Genomic DNA, 16,217 nt, shown 5'->3' with positions numbered 1-16,217 from the left:
TTCCGCTTCAATGTTATCAACCTAATTTCATTACATTTCTTCTCCTTCTCCTTGAAGTTTCTATACCCCGAGTCTTTCTTGTTTCATTGCACTCTTGTATGTAGCCCTATAGATTTTATTTTATTTTGTAGTATGGAGTTGTGACAAGAATATTGGGGAGGGAAGGGTGTATGAGTTGTGAAGAAGCCACAAGTGGGATTCCAAGAACTTTGCAAAAGATGTCCACCATCAAGGTAGAAGGAAGCTAGAGGGTAGCTCAACCAAGAGGAATGAGGAGGTAGCCCATGGAGCAATGCCAAGACAAACTATGATGTAGAGGACCCCATCTCCAAGAGAGAAGGAAAGAAGAATAGATTTAAAAGAAGGCCCTGCTGCTGCCAAAGAAAACTAACTCTGAGTGTTAGTAGAACATCATACACTACAACAATGGGAAAGGTAGTCATCACCCCATACAAATGATCTCCCTCTCTCAGGTCTCTTGGGATAGTTTCCTACGACGTTAAAAATTTCTTCTTCTTCTTCTTCTTCTTCTTCTCTCTCTCTCTCTCTCTGTCTCTCTCTCTCTCTCAAATAGATCTTTGAGGTCTTTCATGGCACGAACACATTATCATCTTCCTTGTGACATAGCAAGAGGAGGAGGAAACTGCATGGAATTGTAAGAGGCAACCGCAAATAGAAAGACAAATTGAAGAGAGAGCCAAAATTTGCACATCAAGAATAGGAGGTGATCACAATTAAGGTCTAGCAAATTGAAATGATTGAAAAATGGACACAACTACAACTTACCGCTAATAGAGCATAAAGGACTATTTAAGACTAATAACAACATCAATTTAATGATTGAAAGGTCTTGAGAAGCCAACAACATGCTTCATAGCATATCAATGGGATAATACTTCCACTCACGTAAATACTTTCACCACATCCATGATTTCATGTATCCATCTATATGTCCCTATATGACATTCAAGTATACTTAAGAGTACATTAGCATTGCAACTAACTTGATCGGTACGCCTCTCTAATTTGAACTTAGCATCCCACCATATTCATTCCAAAACCCTCTATACATAGAACTTCAATAATAGCCATGTTGCTTGGTTTGATGCTGTAAATCCTATCATGCTTATACATAAAGTTCCTATCATAGCCAAAGTAGCCTCTTTGGGATGCTCTTTGGAGGTGTTCAAAATCCTACCCTATCACACCTATAAAAAGTGCATTTTTATGTCTTTCTTTTTTTGATCTTACCACATGTTTTTGAGTGCCTTGTAACCTCGACTTGACAATACAAGATGTTAAAATATGGTTGGAAGGATTTCCCCCATACGACTTGAGCCTTGAGAAGCATGAACTGAGTTCCTATGATTCTTCTTTTGCACCGCTTTGTACGAAATTGATGTATTTTGTTTTCTATCATACCCAGTCGAATTCCTTTGTTATATGGCCTTTCTTATGAGTCACAGAAGTCACATAAAACTCATCTTCACTCTCAGAGCCAAAAGTTTTGTTTAGGGCGGGCGACCAATGGAGACATGTTTGGTCCTCTCCTTGCAACACATCTTTTTCATCCCCCTTAAACTTGTTTATGCATTCCCAAAGTGATATCTTAGGTTCCTAGGAGATGTAGGTGAAAATAGAGCTTCTCATCTCTTCAACCTTGCAAGAGCCTAACTGCTCCGACCAATTGGCAAATAATGTCAGTATGGCCCATTGAAAGGGATGGTAACTTGAGATGTACTTCTGTAGAATTTTGAGCCTGTGGCCACACATGACATGCTGAAGAAAGACACCAGAAATTCCTAAAAGATTCCACTAACACCATGATTAAATAGATTTCGTATTGATGACTCTCACTGCAATGGCATTTGAGAGCCTCCTCAATGAGACTTTTTCTTATTTCGCAACGCTTTTTGACTATTGCAAATCCTTGCCCCTCAATTTGGGTGGCAATATCCAATTTGAGAGTACAAGCCAATATCCAATTGGTGTGTATTGCAAGAGCATGTTGTTCTCGGTTGTTGCAATCCCTCATAAAGCTAGTACAAATAATTGAGAAAGGATTAAGCAGTTATGGGCCTCATAACTGCTGTTACTTACCACAACATGCTGCATGCATAGCGTACAAGCGTTGTTATGGCTCAAACAAACACACCAATAGAGGTGTCCACAGCCAAACAAGAATGTGTATTGGTGAGTTGCGGCCACGAAGTACCTTGAGAGAGTTTGATAGGAATAAACTGAAACAATCCTAGCTGTTAGACAGGATAGAACATGCGACAGTTCACAGTCAATGACAGCTTTACTCGTAAATTTCGCATGGCCTTTACCTTTCAGTGGCCTATGTCAATTTTGGATGTCAGCTTCAAGGATAAAGCTAACTGAGACTTATTAGAAAGAGAAATTGAATCAGATATAACAAATTTTACTAAGTGAGGGGTTCTTGAACAACCTTTTGTGCAATCAAAAGTGAAACAAGAATTTTTCAAAATGGCGGTACAAACCTCTTTAAAAAATAAGTCTCCACTCTACTCAAAAGATTAAGAGATACTTGAAAATGGAGGTATTGAAGTCTATCCAAGATAGTGGGTTTGTGCATAACTGAGAATCAGACGTAGTTACATTTAGTCAAATGCAATATAATTCTCTGGTTGAAGCTAGTCTAAAAAGCTAAAGGGATCATCCGCACATATTCCCTTTGCGAAATGTTTGTTGGCCACCTCCCAAAAGCAGAAAACTGCTGACAAGACTGCAATGTGACTTGATTCTAGCTCTTCCTTTCTGCGACTGTACCACGAAGGATTACACGGACAGCCTAACAAAAATTGCTAGGCATGCTTGAAGAGTTTCATGCTCAACCAGTGCAAATAGACTGCAATAATGACTACCGGTCCAGTTAAGGGAACCAATAAACAATAGTACCTGAGTAGCAAACAGCTCTCTCTCTCTCTCTCTCTCTCTCTCTCTCTCTCTCTCACACACACACACACACACACACACACACACACACACACACACTTAGAGGATGCACAAAGTTTATGGTTGTCCTTGAAAACTTTTGCTTGCATAGTGGGCTGATTGTGAATGAAGCCAAAACAAAGGTTATGCCAACCATAAGGAGAAGCCATGCATTGTGTACAACAATGAGACACTTGAAGTTGTTGAGAGCTTAAAGTACCTTGGCCTTGAGGTTCTGCCGGCCAATCACAAGTGGCATGATTGTGCTATGTTTTGTTTGGAAGTTGGGATGACAACGTACTACGCATTTGAGAAACATGTGTGATGTGGGGGACGTAAAAAATAGGGTTCTCAAAAAGTACATTCTTGATACATTGGCGACACCGGTTCTTCTTTATGGAGTTAAAGTGTGGGGCGGGAGCATCTCAAGTCTACTTGGAAAGAGTTCAAGAATGTCCAGAAGCGTTTTCTTACAAACTTTCTCCAAGTTAGGACACTTACATAGATGAGGTATATGCATATGTTGAAAGAGGAGGTCCAAGGAGAAGCAAGAGCTAGCCTATTGGAGGTGTTGATAGCAATATTACTATATGCATATGACATGGCCTCATCAACTGTTAGAGGTTCTCTATCCTTTGCTACCGAGGACATCAAACCATTGTTCACTTGCAATAAAGTCCCATCTATCTTAATGTTTTGAAGTCATTGGAGCCGTCACGTAGTACCCGCCTCACACCAATCTGATGGAAAATCTGAAGTAGCTACATCTCGCGAAGTCTCCAGTAGCCACTTTGGTAACTCGTTGGGTTGGCCCCTAAAAGAGAGGGCTACCTCATGATAAATAGTTGTCAAAGCAACGACCTTAGGGCGTCTGGAGAGGCATCTGCAACGGCATTCTTGTTTCCAGAAGTATGTAAAATCTGAAAATGAAACATAGAAAGAAAGTTGGCTCATCTCATCTGCTTTTCTGATAACTTTCTCTGTGTGAGAAAGTAGCAAAGACTTTGATGATCTGTCTTAATTACGAATCAACTCTCAAAAGATAATGTTTCCATATAGAAAGAGCATGAATAATTTCCATTAGCTCTTTCTCATAAATGGAAGCATGCAACTTTGCATCTTTAAGGCGCCGGCTTTCATAAGCTATGGCATGACCCTCTTGGTTCAAGATTGCTCCTACACAATCTCCAGATGCCTCGCAATACACCTCGAAAGGTATGAGAAGATCAGGGACGGTGAGGACAGGTCCGTGACTGAGTAAATACTTAAGCTTTTCAAAAGCTTGTTTTTGTCCAGGTCCCCAATGGAATGAAATTCTCTTCTTAGTCAAATCATAGAGAGGACCCGCTATGGCGGCAAAGGCTCGAATGAAACGCAGATAATAGGAATATAGGCCAAGAAAACTTCGAACTTCATGTACTCTTGAAACGAACGAGAGATGGATCTCCCAGCTACACAGACCGCCTACAGATACACGTCGGACGAACAGATATGGAGAGGACCCGCTATGGCGGCAAAGGCTCGAATGAAACGCAGATAATAGGAATATAGGCCAAGAAAACTTCGAACTTCATGTACTCTTGAAACGAACGAGAGATGGATCTCCCGGCTACACAGACCGCCTACAGATATACGTCGGACGAACCACCCGCCCATAGCCACCATCCGGCAGCTCCCCCGTGCTGGGCCAACGTCCGAGGACGTAGGCGTGCACCTGTAAGACCGAGCGTCCCATACCACCCGGTCTCACCTCCTCGAGGTGACCTCGGGCACTCCTAGCCTCGCGGGCTAACCACTGGCACTCTGCTAGTGGGGGTCGATAACTGTAAATGAGGCCTTTGCCTCCCTTTTATAATAATGGCTGGCCACTCTGGCCGGCTTCACACTACGTCCGCCTGGACACTGGACGCCCATCCCGATGGCATCAGGGCTAGATCCCCTCTCCTGTGAGCGGGACATAACATACTTCCCCCCTTAAGAACCATTGATGTCCTCATCAATGAAGTGGGGATACTGAGCCTTCAAAGCTCTAACAGGTTCCCAAGTAGCAAACCTTTCAGATTGACCCTTCCATTTAATTAAGTACTCGTCATAAGCCTTTTGACGCGAATGACGGGTAGGATGATCTAGAACTGCTTCTGGTTCGCGAGGAATATACTCAGTTTGCATATCTTTCCATACATTTTCCTCGATAGGCACAACAACGTCGGCTTCGCCCAATTTCACTTTATGGCGGCTGACATGAAACATTGGATGTACACTAACATCCGAAGGAAGAGCCAGTTTGTAGGCAACTTGGCCAATCTTCTTTGTGATCAAGAACGGACCACAATATCTAGCTGAAAGCTTATAATGCTTTCCCGTTCGCATAGTCTTGGAATCCTTGGGTATCTTGAGATAGACCCATTGTCCCACATCTAGAGTCCTTGGAGATCTCTTTTGATTAGCAGAAGTAGTGACTCGATCACAAGCCGTTTTTATACTATCCTTAGCCAATTCGAGCATTTCTTACATGTCATGCAGGAAATCACGAACTTGGCATTCCTTGACTTTTTCTAAGCCAATAACAATTGGGGATTTAGGCTCAAATCCATACATCAGCATGAATGGACTAAATCCAGTAGCAGAATGCTTGCTACTATTATAGGTAAACTCTAACTGTGGAAGATACCTTTCCCAATCAGACTGCCTATGAGAGACATAGGCTCTCAACATGTCCTCTAACGTCCGATTCATCCTCTCAGTTTGTCCGTCGGACTCAGGATGGTCAAAAGACGACATACTCAACTTCGTCTGAAGGTGAGCAAAGACATCTCGCCAAAATCGGCCAGTGAACTTAGTATCTCGATCACTGACGATATCTTCTGGGAGGCCATATAGCTTATAAAGCTGATTGACAAATAAAACCGCCAACTCATGGCTTTTTACTGTCGACTTCGTTGGTATAAACTTCACCATTTTTGTGAGTCTATCGACCACAACCCAAATAGCGTCATTGCCCCGACTAGTATTTGGCAAACCAACGATGAAGTCCATGGAAATACTCTGCCACTTGGCATCTGGGATTTCCAATGGATGTAGCAGGCCAGCTTTCCTAAGGCGCTTTGCCTTATTGACTTGACACTAAGCGCATCTTTTCACATAGCTCTCTATGTAAGAGCGCATTCTTGGCCAATAGAAATATCGTTTGACCAAAGCCAAAGTTCTCAGGATGCCAGGGTGCCCAGCGCTAGGAACATCGTGGCATTCGCACAAAATCCTTTGTCGAATCTCATTGATTTCCGATACGCAGACTTTACCATTTCTGAACAATAGTCCACCTCTAGTGGAATATTGTCGCTGTCTCGTCTCTCCAGCACGACTCACTTGGGTCTCCGGATCACCCAAGCCTGTATGCGAGTCATGCCCCGCTTCGACCTCGTTCCATATCTTGCCAAAATGGCCATTGGAACGGCATAGCCCTTGGAGAGAGAGAGATAGAAATCCGTCGAGATTTCAGCCATAGACAAGGCATTAACCTCAGGAATCCTGCTGAGCGCATCGGCAACTCGATTGCTGGATCCTTTTCTACACAGATCTCAAAGTCAAACTCTTGCATAAGCTCAACCCATCTAGCCTTCCGGCCTCTGAGATCACCCTGATCACAGATATAGCGCAAGGAGTGATGATCTGTCCATGCAACAAACATAGAGCCATACAAGTAGTGCCGCCATTTCCTCAGGGCGTGGACTATAACATAAAGCTCCTTTTCGTACGTTGGATAACGCATTTCAGCGTCGGAAAGCTTCTTACTTTCAAACGCAACAGGACGTCCATCCTGGTATAACGCCGCACCAACAGCATAATCGCTAGCATCAGTTTCAACCACAAACGGTTTGCTAGGATCCAGAATGTGCAATATTGGTGCAGTAGTCACTAAGTGCTTTAGTGTCCGAAAGCTCTCGTCGAGACGCTCATTCCAGACAACAGGGGGATTACCTTTATGATGAGGACCCGAATTCTTTGGCCCTTTCACCCCTCCTTTTAAAAGTTGCGTAAGCGGAGTAGCAACTTTAGAGTAATCCTTGATAAACTTGCGAAAGAAACCAGTAAAGCCTAAAAAGGACTTTACTTGGCGTACATTCTTCAGAATGGGCCAATTTCGCACTTTATCCAACTTTTCAGGGTAAACGCGAATTCCATCGCGAGTAATGATATGACCCAAGTACAGAAGCTCTTTCCTAAGGAATTCACACTTAGAAGCCTTAGCGTAAAGCTTCTCAGTTCTCAGTACTTCGAGAACAGTGCGTATATGCACTAGGTGCTCAGATAAACTTCGGCTGTAGATTAAGATATCATCGAGAAATACAACAACGAAGTTGCCTAAAAATGGTCTGAGCAGATCATTCATCATCTGCTGGAATGTAGCTGGAGCATTGGTCAAACCAAAAGGCAAAACCAAAAACTCGTAGTGACCATAACGCGTATCGAAGCCTGTCTTAGGAATATCTTCCAGTTTGATCCGTATCTGATGATAGCCTGATCACAGGTCTATCTTCGTAAAATACAACGCTCCATGGAGCCGATCCATCAGATCGTCCATGCGCGGGAGCGGATACTTGTTCTTGACAGTGAGCTTATTCAACCCCTTGTAATCCACGCAGAAGTGCATAGTGTTATCCTTCTTTCGAGAAAGTAGCACTGGCGCCCCCCATGAGGACTGACTTGGTCAAACAAAACCCCTGTCGAGATAATCTTTCAGCTGCCGCTGAATCTCGTCCTCTTCGGTTTTACTAAACCGATAGGGTTGCTTTGAGAAGGGTTGGCTACCAGCCACCAACTCAATGCCATGATCTACTCTCGAAGGCGGTAAGCCAGGAGGTAGATCATCAGGAAAAACATCCTCGAAATCAGTCACCATTCCTCGGATAAGGTTGGATTCGTCGGAATCCCCAAGTTCAACAGAAGAACATGAAACATTTTTACGAAATTCAGTGACAGAAGTACCAAGCACTAATGAATCAAACCAAGCAGATGGTACACATTGATAAAAGTCAACATCAGAAGACTTTATTTCATTATACATTTCCAAAGCAGTAACAATTGGTATTGCAAAACCATTATTTACAGACTTCTGATTACAAAGCGACACAGATACATGAGGCATGTTCTGCTTAACAAAAACAAGAGAGTGATGTACATAGTCTATATACAATGAGTCTTGTTTATCATAAAACCATGGAATTCCTAAAATAACATCTGCTCTGTCCAAGCGCATGATGTGGAAATCCAAGTTCTCTTTGTAATCAGCTAGCTCGAGCGACAAGTCTGGAACTATCCGATTCCATACATCCGTATCCACGCCACAAGCCATCTTCACGCGATACTCATGGTCACTGTCCCGCGTCTGCAGGCTCAGTTTCTGCACCAATTTTGCATCCACAAAATTGTGTGAGCTTCCATTATCAAGGAGTACGGTCACGTCGTGACCATTGATCTTCCCGGGGAAACGGAGAAGATCGTGCTTATCAAACACTTCGGTGCTAAAAGTACAATTAGTGCATGAAGTGTGCGCTAAATGATGGATTTCAACTTGAATGACATCAGAGTTACCTGAGATCTCGTGAATTTGAACCGAAGGACGGCCTTGCGGTTTCTTCATCTTCTTCTTGGGGCAATTTTTGATTTGGTGATCCGTCTGGCCACATCCGAAGCAAGCCCCCTTCTTCACTGCATCAGCAACTGAAGCAATTCTGGCTTTCTTCTTCTTCTGAGAAGATCTCGGCGGTGATTTGGACTTATGCTGAAATCGGGGTCGCTTCCTCGAAGCACCCTCACCTAATTGATGGTCTGCAGTTCTTTTCTTCTCATAATTCGCTCCATTTATCAAATGGAACGTCCTAGCCTTTGCCACTGCATCCTTGTCATCAGTCGGAGCTTTATCCTTAATTAAGGCCCAACGGTAGTCCTCGTGCAATCCCAGCAGATACATGTGCACAGTGTGCGTAGAATCCACCTTGCAGAAGGTGAGCGCCTCTTTGAAAGCTGTCATATATTTATCAAAAGACAGAGTTTTCATCGAAAGACTCTGCAGTTTGGCATAAGCTTTCAAAGGGTCCATTTTGGCGAAACCCTCTTGAACTTCACACAAAAGTCAACCCACGTCGTAGGCTTCTCTGTCATGTCGCGCCACCAAGTAAGCGCCTTATTGCACAGATAGAGAGGAATCGTTTAAATCCTCCGTTCATCATGCTCCCCATGGAGATCAAAGTATGGTGGTCCACTGGTGCAGCCAGTTATTTACGGCCAGTTCCGTACACTCCTTCTCTTCCCCTGAGAAATTTGTAGTTTTGTACGGAATTGTGACAGTCGGACCACCCTGTGAACGCCCAAATGCAGCAATCTGCATCCGCAATTGCTGGAGATGGGTTTCGCCCTCGGAAATACGCGTAGTTGTCAACTGAACCATTTTTTCGAGAGTAGAGAGTCAGGAACTGAGCCCCTGCACGACCCCTTCGAGAGAGGCCAAGCGAATGTTCGTCTGAACGTTCGCGTTTTCCAGAGCAGTAACATGCTGGTCGAAACTATGGAAAGTACTTGTAATCCATGTGTAGAGAGCATGCGTGAATGGAATTTGGATATTACCTGGCGCGTCGTCACGCTGCACATCTGAGCTGGAGGAATCCATGGCGAAGTGCTAGAAAAACTGGAATTTTCACGCGAAACCGGACCTTTTCTGCACTTTTCGATCGCGAAAAGTTGAAGGCCGAGGAGCTCCACGTATCGGCGTGTGCGTTTGAATGCGAGCAGGTGATGGCGAGAGCGCGAGCGGGTGAGAAGAAGAAGAAGAAGAAGAAAAAGAAGAAGAGAGTTTTAACGTCGTAGGAAACTATCCCAAGAGACCTTAAAGATCTAGCCGACGAGGAGTTGAACTCAAGAACTATTATTCAAGAGGGAAATGGCATAACCAATCTACCACACTTGGGTGATAGAAAAGTTATACCATTTTCCACGTTTTATTAGCATACACACACACACACACACCCAAGAAGAAGAGAGTTTTAACGTCGTAGGAAACTATCCCAAGAGACCTTAAAGATCTAGCCGACGAGGAGTTGAACTCAAGAACTATTATTCAAGAGGGAAATGGCATAACCAATCTACCACACTTGGGTGATAGAAAAGTTATACCATTTTCCACTTTTTATTAGCATACACACACACACACCCAAGAAGAAGAGAGTTTTAACGTCGTAGGAAACTATCCCAAGAGACCTTAAAGATCTAGCCGACGAGGAGTTGAACTCAAGAACTATTATTCAAGAGGGAAATGGCATAACCAATCTACCACACTTGGGTGATAGAAAGGTTATACCATTTTCCACTTTTTTTTAGCATACACACACACACACACACCCAAGAAGAAGAGAGTTTTAACGTCGTAGGAAACTATCCCAAGAGACCTTAAAGATCTAGCCGACGAGGAGTTGAACTCAAGAACTATTATTCAAGAGGGAAATGGCATAACCAATCTACCACACTTGGGTGATAGAAAGGTTATACCATTTTCCACTTTTTATTAGCATACACACACACACACACCCAAGAAGAAGAGAGTTTTAACGTCGTAGGAAACTATCCCAAGAGACCTTAAAGATCTAGCCGACGAGGAGTTGAACTCAAGAACTATTATTCAAGAGGGAGCAGCGGTGGGAGAGAAGCAGAGGGCTGAAAACTGAGTCCTTCTGTGAAAAGTCACTCTCTATAAGTGGTTTTTTCAAAACACTTTGCAGGTTTCACACCCTCTTAAAAAACTCAAAATGTCCAGGCCTTATTAAAATAAGAGGGTCACTTTTAAAAAGAACATTGCAAGACAGAGAGCGCAAAAAGACCCAGCTTAAAAATCAACCGTAAGGCCTGCTTGCTGCGACGCGTGGAAATAAGGGAACGCTCCGAAGCGCGTGTGCGCATTCGTGGCCAGCACACGCCGAGCCTTCGCCCTTCAATTGCAGCCTATTGCCACGCGTGATTCCCTCTCTGTCCTTGTGCGCAAATTTTCTCTCTGCACACAAGAGCTCTCTCTCTTCCTGCAGCGCAAGAATTCTGTTGCTTTCACTGCATACTGCAACGCTCTCTCGCTCTCTCTTTATAGAGAGTCAACTCTCTCTCTCTCTCTCTCTCTCTCTCTCTCTCTTTGTACTACTCACTGTAGCACTACATAGAGAGGGATACAGAGAGACTTTGGTAAAAGATGCTGAATTTTATGCCCAATGAACAAATTAAACAGCAATAGAGTGATTTTCATCCAAAACCACACGAAAAAAAATCAGCAAAAATCAGCAGTAGAGAGAGAATTGACTCTATGCTGGATTTCAATTAGAAACCAGCAAATTGAAAGGTAACCAATGGATTTTCATCAATCACACAAAAATCTGTAAATCTTGTATTCTACTGCAGTAAAACACAAGGAGTCAATAAAATTTCACCTGTACATAGAGTCAATAAAATTTCACCTGTACATATGCTCATGAGAAGAAAATAATCAATTAAGTAGTTATTTCATCAAAACTTGCATAAAACAGATATTATCCGATTGAACCAGTCCATAGGTGTGCACACAGTCCATTCGTGCAGCCAAGCTGGCTCTGATACCATGAAACGAACGGGGAGATGGATCTCCCGGCTACACAAACCGCCTACAGATACACGTCGGACGAACCACCCGACCATAGCCACCATCCGGCAGCTCCCCCGTGCTGGGGCCAGCGTCCGCGGACGTAGGCGTGCACCTGTAAGACCGAGCGTCCCATACCACCCGGCCTCACCTCCTCGAGGTGACCTCGCGCACTCCTAGCCTCGCAGGCTAACGACTTGCACTCTGCCAGTGGAGGTCGATAACTGTAAATGAGGCCTTGGCCTCCCTTTTATAATAATGGCCGGCCACTCTGGCCGGGTTCACACTACGTCCGCCCGGACAATGGACGCCCACCCCGACGGCATCTGGGCTAGATCCCCTCTCCTGTGAGTGGGACATAACAACTCTAGTTGGTGTAGGCCATTCTAAGATTTCTTGAATCTTGTGAGGATCCATTCTCACCTGATTATGAGACACTAGATGGCCCAAATAGTGAATTTCATTTAAAAAGAACTCGCTTTTCTTAGCATTCACAAATAACTTATATTTGCGTAATTCTTAAAACACTGTTGCGAGATGTTTATGATGTTTTTCTTCTATCTCTGAGAAGATTGAGACATCATTAAAGAAGATTACTGTAAATCTTCTATATGAATGGAAAATTCTATTCATCATTCAGTTGAAAGTTGCTGGTGCATTAGTGAGTCCAAAAGTCATTATTAAGAATAAATACAACCCAAAGGTTGTTCTAAATGAAGTCTTATGCACATCCTGAGGAGCAATGCGGATTTCATGATACCCGCTCTTCAAGTCTATACGACCAAAACTACTTTCTCCTTGGAACTTGTCAAGAATCTCATCAATCTGAGGGATTAAGAATCGATTCTTGATTGTGATCTTGTTTAAAGATCTATAATCTATGCACATGCAAAATGTGCCAGCGTTTTTTTGTACTAACAAGACAGGTGAACATTATAAGAAGTACTAGGCCTTATTCAACCCTTCTCCAAAAATTCATTAACCTCCTTGAGTATCTCCTCCTGCTGCATTAAACTGACTCTATAAGGGGGCTGATTTGGAGGAGAACTCCTTGGGATCAAATCAATTGTATGATCCTCAGGTCGAGAGGGTGGAAGTGTTAATTTTACACCACTCTGCTGCTTCACACAAGTCTAGGGAACTTCCTTGTACGGCTCGTGTCTCCGGGCTGGCCACCCATAGTCTAGGTTGTACCTTGTCCGGCCGCCCACTTGAGTTGTGCGCCCACCTTGGACACTCATATATATGGGGCCAGGTGCAATAGACTTGGACGCTCCAATTCAAGAATCTACCGCGACACCACCAAATAACCACTTCAAAACAGTTCACAGTTCACAATTTATTCGACACTGGCCCGGCGGAGTTCCATGACTAGAGTTATTGGCCCCAAAGACTGGCGCCCCTTTCGGTATTCTTTTTGTACTAATCTGAGTTCAAAGTACAAGAGTGCGGGCAGGCGCTCACACTCAGACTCTGCGTCCAGATGCTCTGAGTTATGAGTGGCCTACCTGATGAGCGCGCGGCGGTGTGTTCAAGTGAGAGAGCAGGCGAAGATGTGCAGGCCTTGAGGCTTGAAGCGGAGGCACTGTGCTGCAGAAGGGAAGCGCTAGCAGAATGAAAAGAGAGAGAGAGAGAGAGAGAGAGAGAGAGAGAGAGAGAGAGAGAGAGAGCTCACGTTTTTGGGGAAAACTCAATAAGTGAGTTTTGGGTTTTCCCACTTTTATTATAAGTGACCTTTAAAAAATGTGTCCACGTTCATATTGAACCTGGACAAAGTATAAAAATGTACAAAAAGTGGTTATTTAGGCCTTTAACCCAACAACCTCCCACTTACGCCTTTAAGTAAACTACTCCCACCAGCTGTATGCAATGCTCATGTTGAGCCTTAGCAAGACTCTTGGTGAGAACATCTGCAGGGTTATCCTATGTATGGATCTTAGTCAAGCTGACTAGACCGTTCTCCAATACCTGTCGTATGAAGTGGTACTGCACATCTATGTGTTTGGTACGCGCATGAAACATGGCATTTTTGGCTAAATAGACAACACTCTGGCTATCACAACCCAACACGAGTGTATGAGCAGGCATGCCAAGTTCTTTTGCAAGTCTGCCCAACCAAATGGCCTCTTTTGAAGCCTCTGTGGCTGAAATATATTCAGCCTCAGTAGTACTCAATGCCACAATTTTCTGTAACCTAGAACACCAAGAGACTGCACCACCAGCAATGGCAAATACATATCCACTGGTAGATTTCCTGGTATCCATGTCACCTGCCATGTCTGCATCACAATATCCCTGCAACTTTAAGTCACTTTTGCCATAACAGATACACTTTGATTGTGTACCTTTCAAATATCTCATAATGCATTTGACAGCTTCCCAATGCGCTTTGCCAGGATTCGACATGTATCGACTAACAACTCCCACTGCATAAGCAATGTCGGGACGAGTGGCAACCATAGCATACATAAGAGAACCACAAGCTGATGCATAAGGGATTCCCTTCATTGCTTTCAATGTTACCTCATCCTTTGGGAAATTGCTTTGCTAAGCTTAGTGTATGGAGGTAAAGGTACTCCAAGAGGCTTAGCATCAGCCATATTAAACCTATCAAGTACTTTTGCAATGTACCTTTCTTGAGATAAAAACAACAATTTCAGCTTTCTATCTCTTTTAATACGCATGCCCAAAATATGCTCTGCATCACCCAAATCCTTCATAGCAAATGTTGAATTTAGCTTACGTTTCAGAGCATCAAGACTAGTCTTATGTTTCCCGCCAAGCACCATGTCATCAACATAGAGAACAAGTATGATGGGACTACCATCTTCATCCCTTTTCGTATACAAACAATGATCTGCATGGCTTCGTTTAAAGCCTTGAGATAGCATAAAAGTGTCAAACTTCGTATACCACTGCCGTGATGATTGTCTCAAACCATACAAAGCCCTTTTCAGTTTGCATACAAGTTCCTCACGTGTAGGAACTACAAAACCTTCAGGTTGTTTCATGTATATGTCCTCTTCAATGTCACCGTGCAAAAACGCGGTCTTTACATCCATTTGATTCAATTCCAAATCAAGCACCGCAACGAGAGCAAAAAGGACACGTAAAGTTGTAAGCTTTACAACGGGAGAAAAGATTTCTTGAAAATCAATTCCTTCTTTCTGTGTATATCCTTCTGCAACCAATCTTGCCTTGTACTTGGGTTTTTCATCCACAATCTTAATCTTGTATACCTATTTGTTAGGAAGAGCCTTTCTCCCTTTAGGCAATGGCAAAAGATCCAAGTATCATTTGCATACAAGGATTTCATTTCCTCTTGCATTGCAAGCTCCCACTTACTGCTTGACTCATATGTCTTTGCCTCTTTATACGTAAGAGGCTCTCCCTCATCTGTCAACATAACATGATGCAAAGAGGGCTCAAAGCGCTGTATCAACCTTCTGACACGAGTAGACCTGCGTACCCAATAATCTACATTCTCAGGCACATGTTCTACATCAGGAGGCAACTCATTTTCAGCCATGACAGGTGGCTGTTCATCCTCATTTGGAGCATCTAAATCATGTCCTACCTCTTCTGGCTCAAGGTTAACCGGCTGATTATCAATTTCAGCTTGCGGTAATACATCCTGAGGCTCTTTTTCAACATCAATAGGTGGCAAGAGAGGCTGAAATTTGACCGATTTCTTGTCAATTTCAAAAGATGTAGCATTTTTCAGCAATTTAGCCTCATTGAACACTACATCTCGGCTGCGTACTACCCTCTTAAACTGAGGCAACCATATCCTGTAGCCCATTTCACCCTCTTCCCCATAACCTAGGAAGAGTCCTTGGATGGACTTGGCATCTAGCTTTGTCCTCAAGTCATTACGAACATGGACAAAAGCCTCGCAGCCAAACACTCTCAAATGATCATAAGAGACAGGTTTGCCAGACCAAACCTCCTTTAGAATGTCATTTTTCAGCGTACTGTTAGGAGAGCGATTGCATACATGAACTGCGGTTTTCAAAGCCTCTCCCCAAAACCCATGAGGGAGATTAGCCGTGGACAACATGGAACGCACTCTCTCACATAAAGTACGGTTATACCTCTCAGCCACACCATTAGAAGATGGATTATAAGGGGCTGTCAACTCCCTTTTAATCCCATATTCTTCGCAATAACGCTGAAATTCAACAGACGTGTACTCCCCCCCATTGTCAGATCTCAAACATTTAAGCTTACTACCCTTTTGCATGGTCACAAAAGCATGAAACCTCTTAAATGCATTAATGTCACTCTTATTCTTTAACAAATATGCACAGCCTTTCCTAGTGCAATCATCAATGAATGTAACAAAGTATAATGCACCACCAAAAGACTTAACAAGCATTGTACATACATCGGAGTGAATTAAATCAAGAGCATTAGCTTTGCACGAGACACCAGAATAATAAGAAGACTTCTTTTGTTTACCATACAAACAGTCATTACAGAAATCTAATTTGGTGCCCTTTAAATCAACTCTCTTCAAAGAGGAGAGCACATCAAGTCCCTTCTGGCTCATATAGCCAAGTCTTTTGTGCCACAACTCCAAATGAGAAGCAACTTCAGCCACTGC

The 16,217-nt window shown here is 43.3% G+C and overlaps 1 long non-coding RNA gene across 2 annotated transcripts in view; it reads right to left on the bottom strand.

Annotated features, from left to right (window-relative positions):
* Nucleotides 1-2,438: 2,438 nt before the first annotated feature.
* Nucleotides 2,439-16,217, bottom strand: part of LOC147434768 (uncharacterized) — a 68,334-nt gene continuing 54,555 nt past the window's right edge. For both annotated transcript variants that reach the window (XR_015185386.1, XR_015185385.1), the window contains exon 3: nucleotides 2,439-2,922. This is a non-coding gene — a long non-coding RNA (uncharacterized LOC147434768). The remainder of the gene's footprint in view (nucleotides 2,923-16,217) is intronic.

Source organism: Adiantum capillus-veneris, chromosome 19 (assembly GCF_014529385.1).
Source record: "Adiantum capillus-veneris isolate H3 chromosome 19, ASM1452938v2, whole genome shotgun sequence".
Taxonomy (NCBI): Eukaryota; Viridiplantae; Streptophyta; class Polypodiopsida; order Polypodiales; family Pteridaceae; genus Adiantum; species Adiantum capillus-veneris.
Note: the sequence above shows the minus strand (reverse complement) of the source record. Positions and strands in the feature narration are given on the sequence as shown.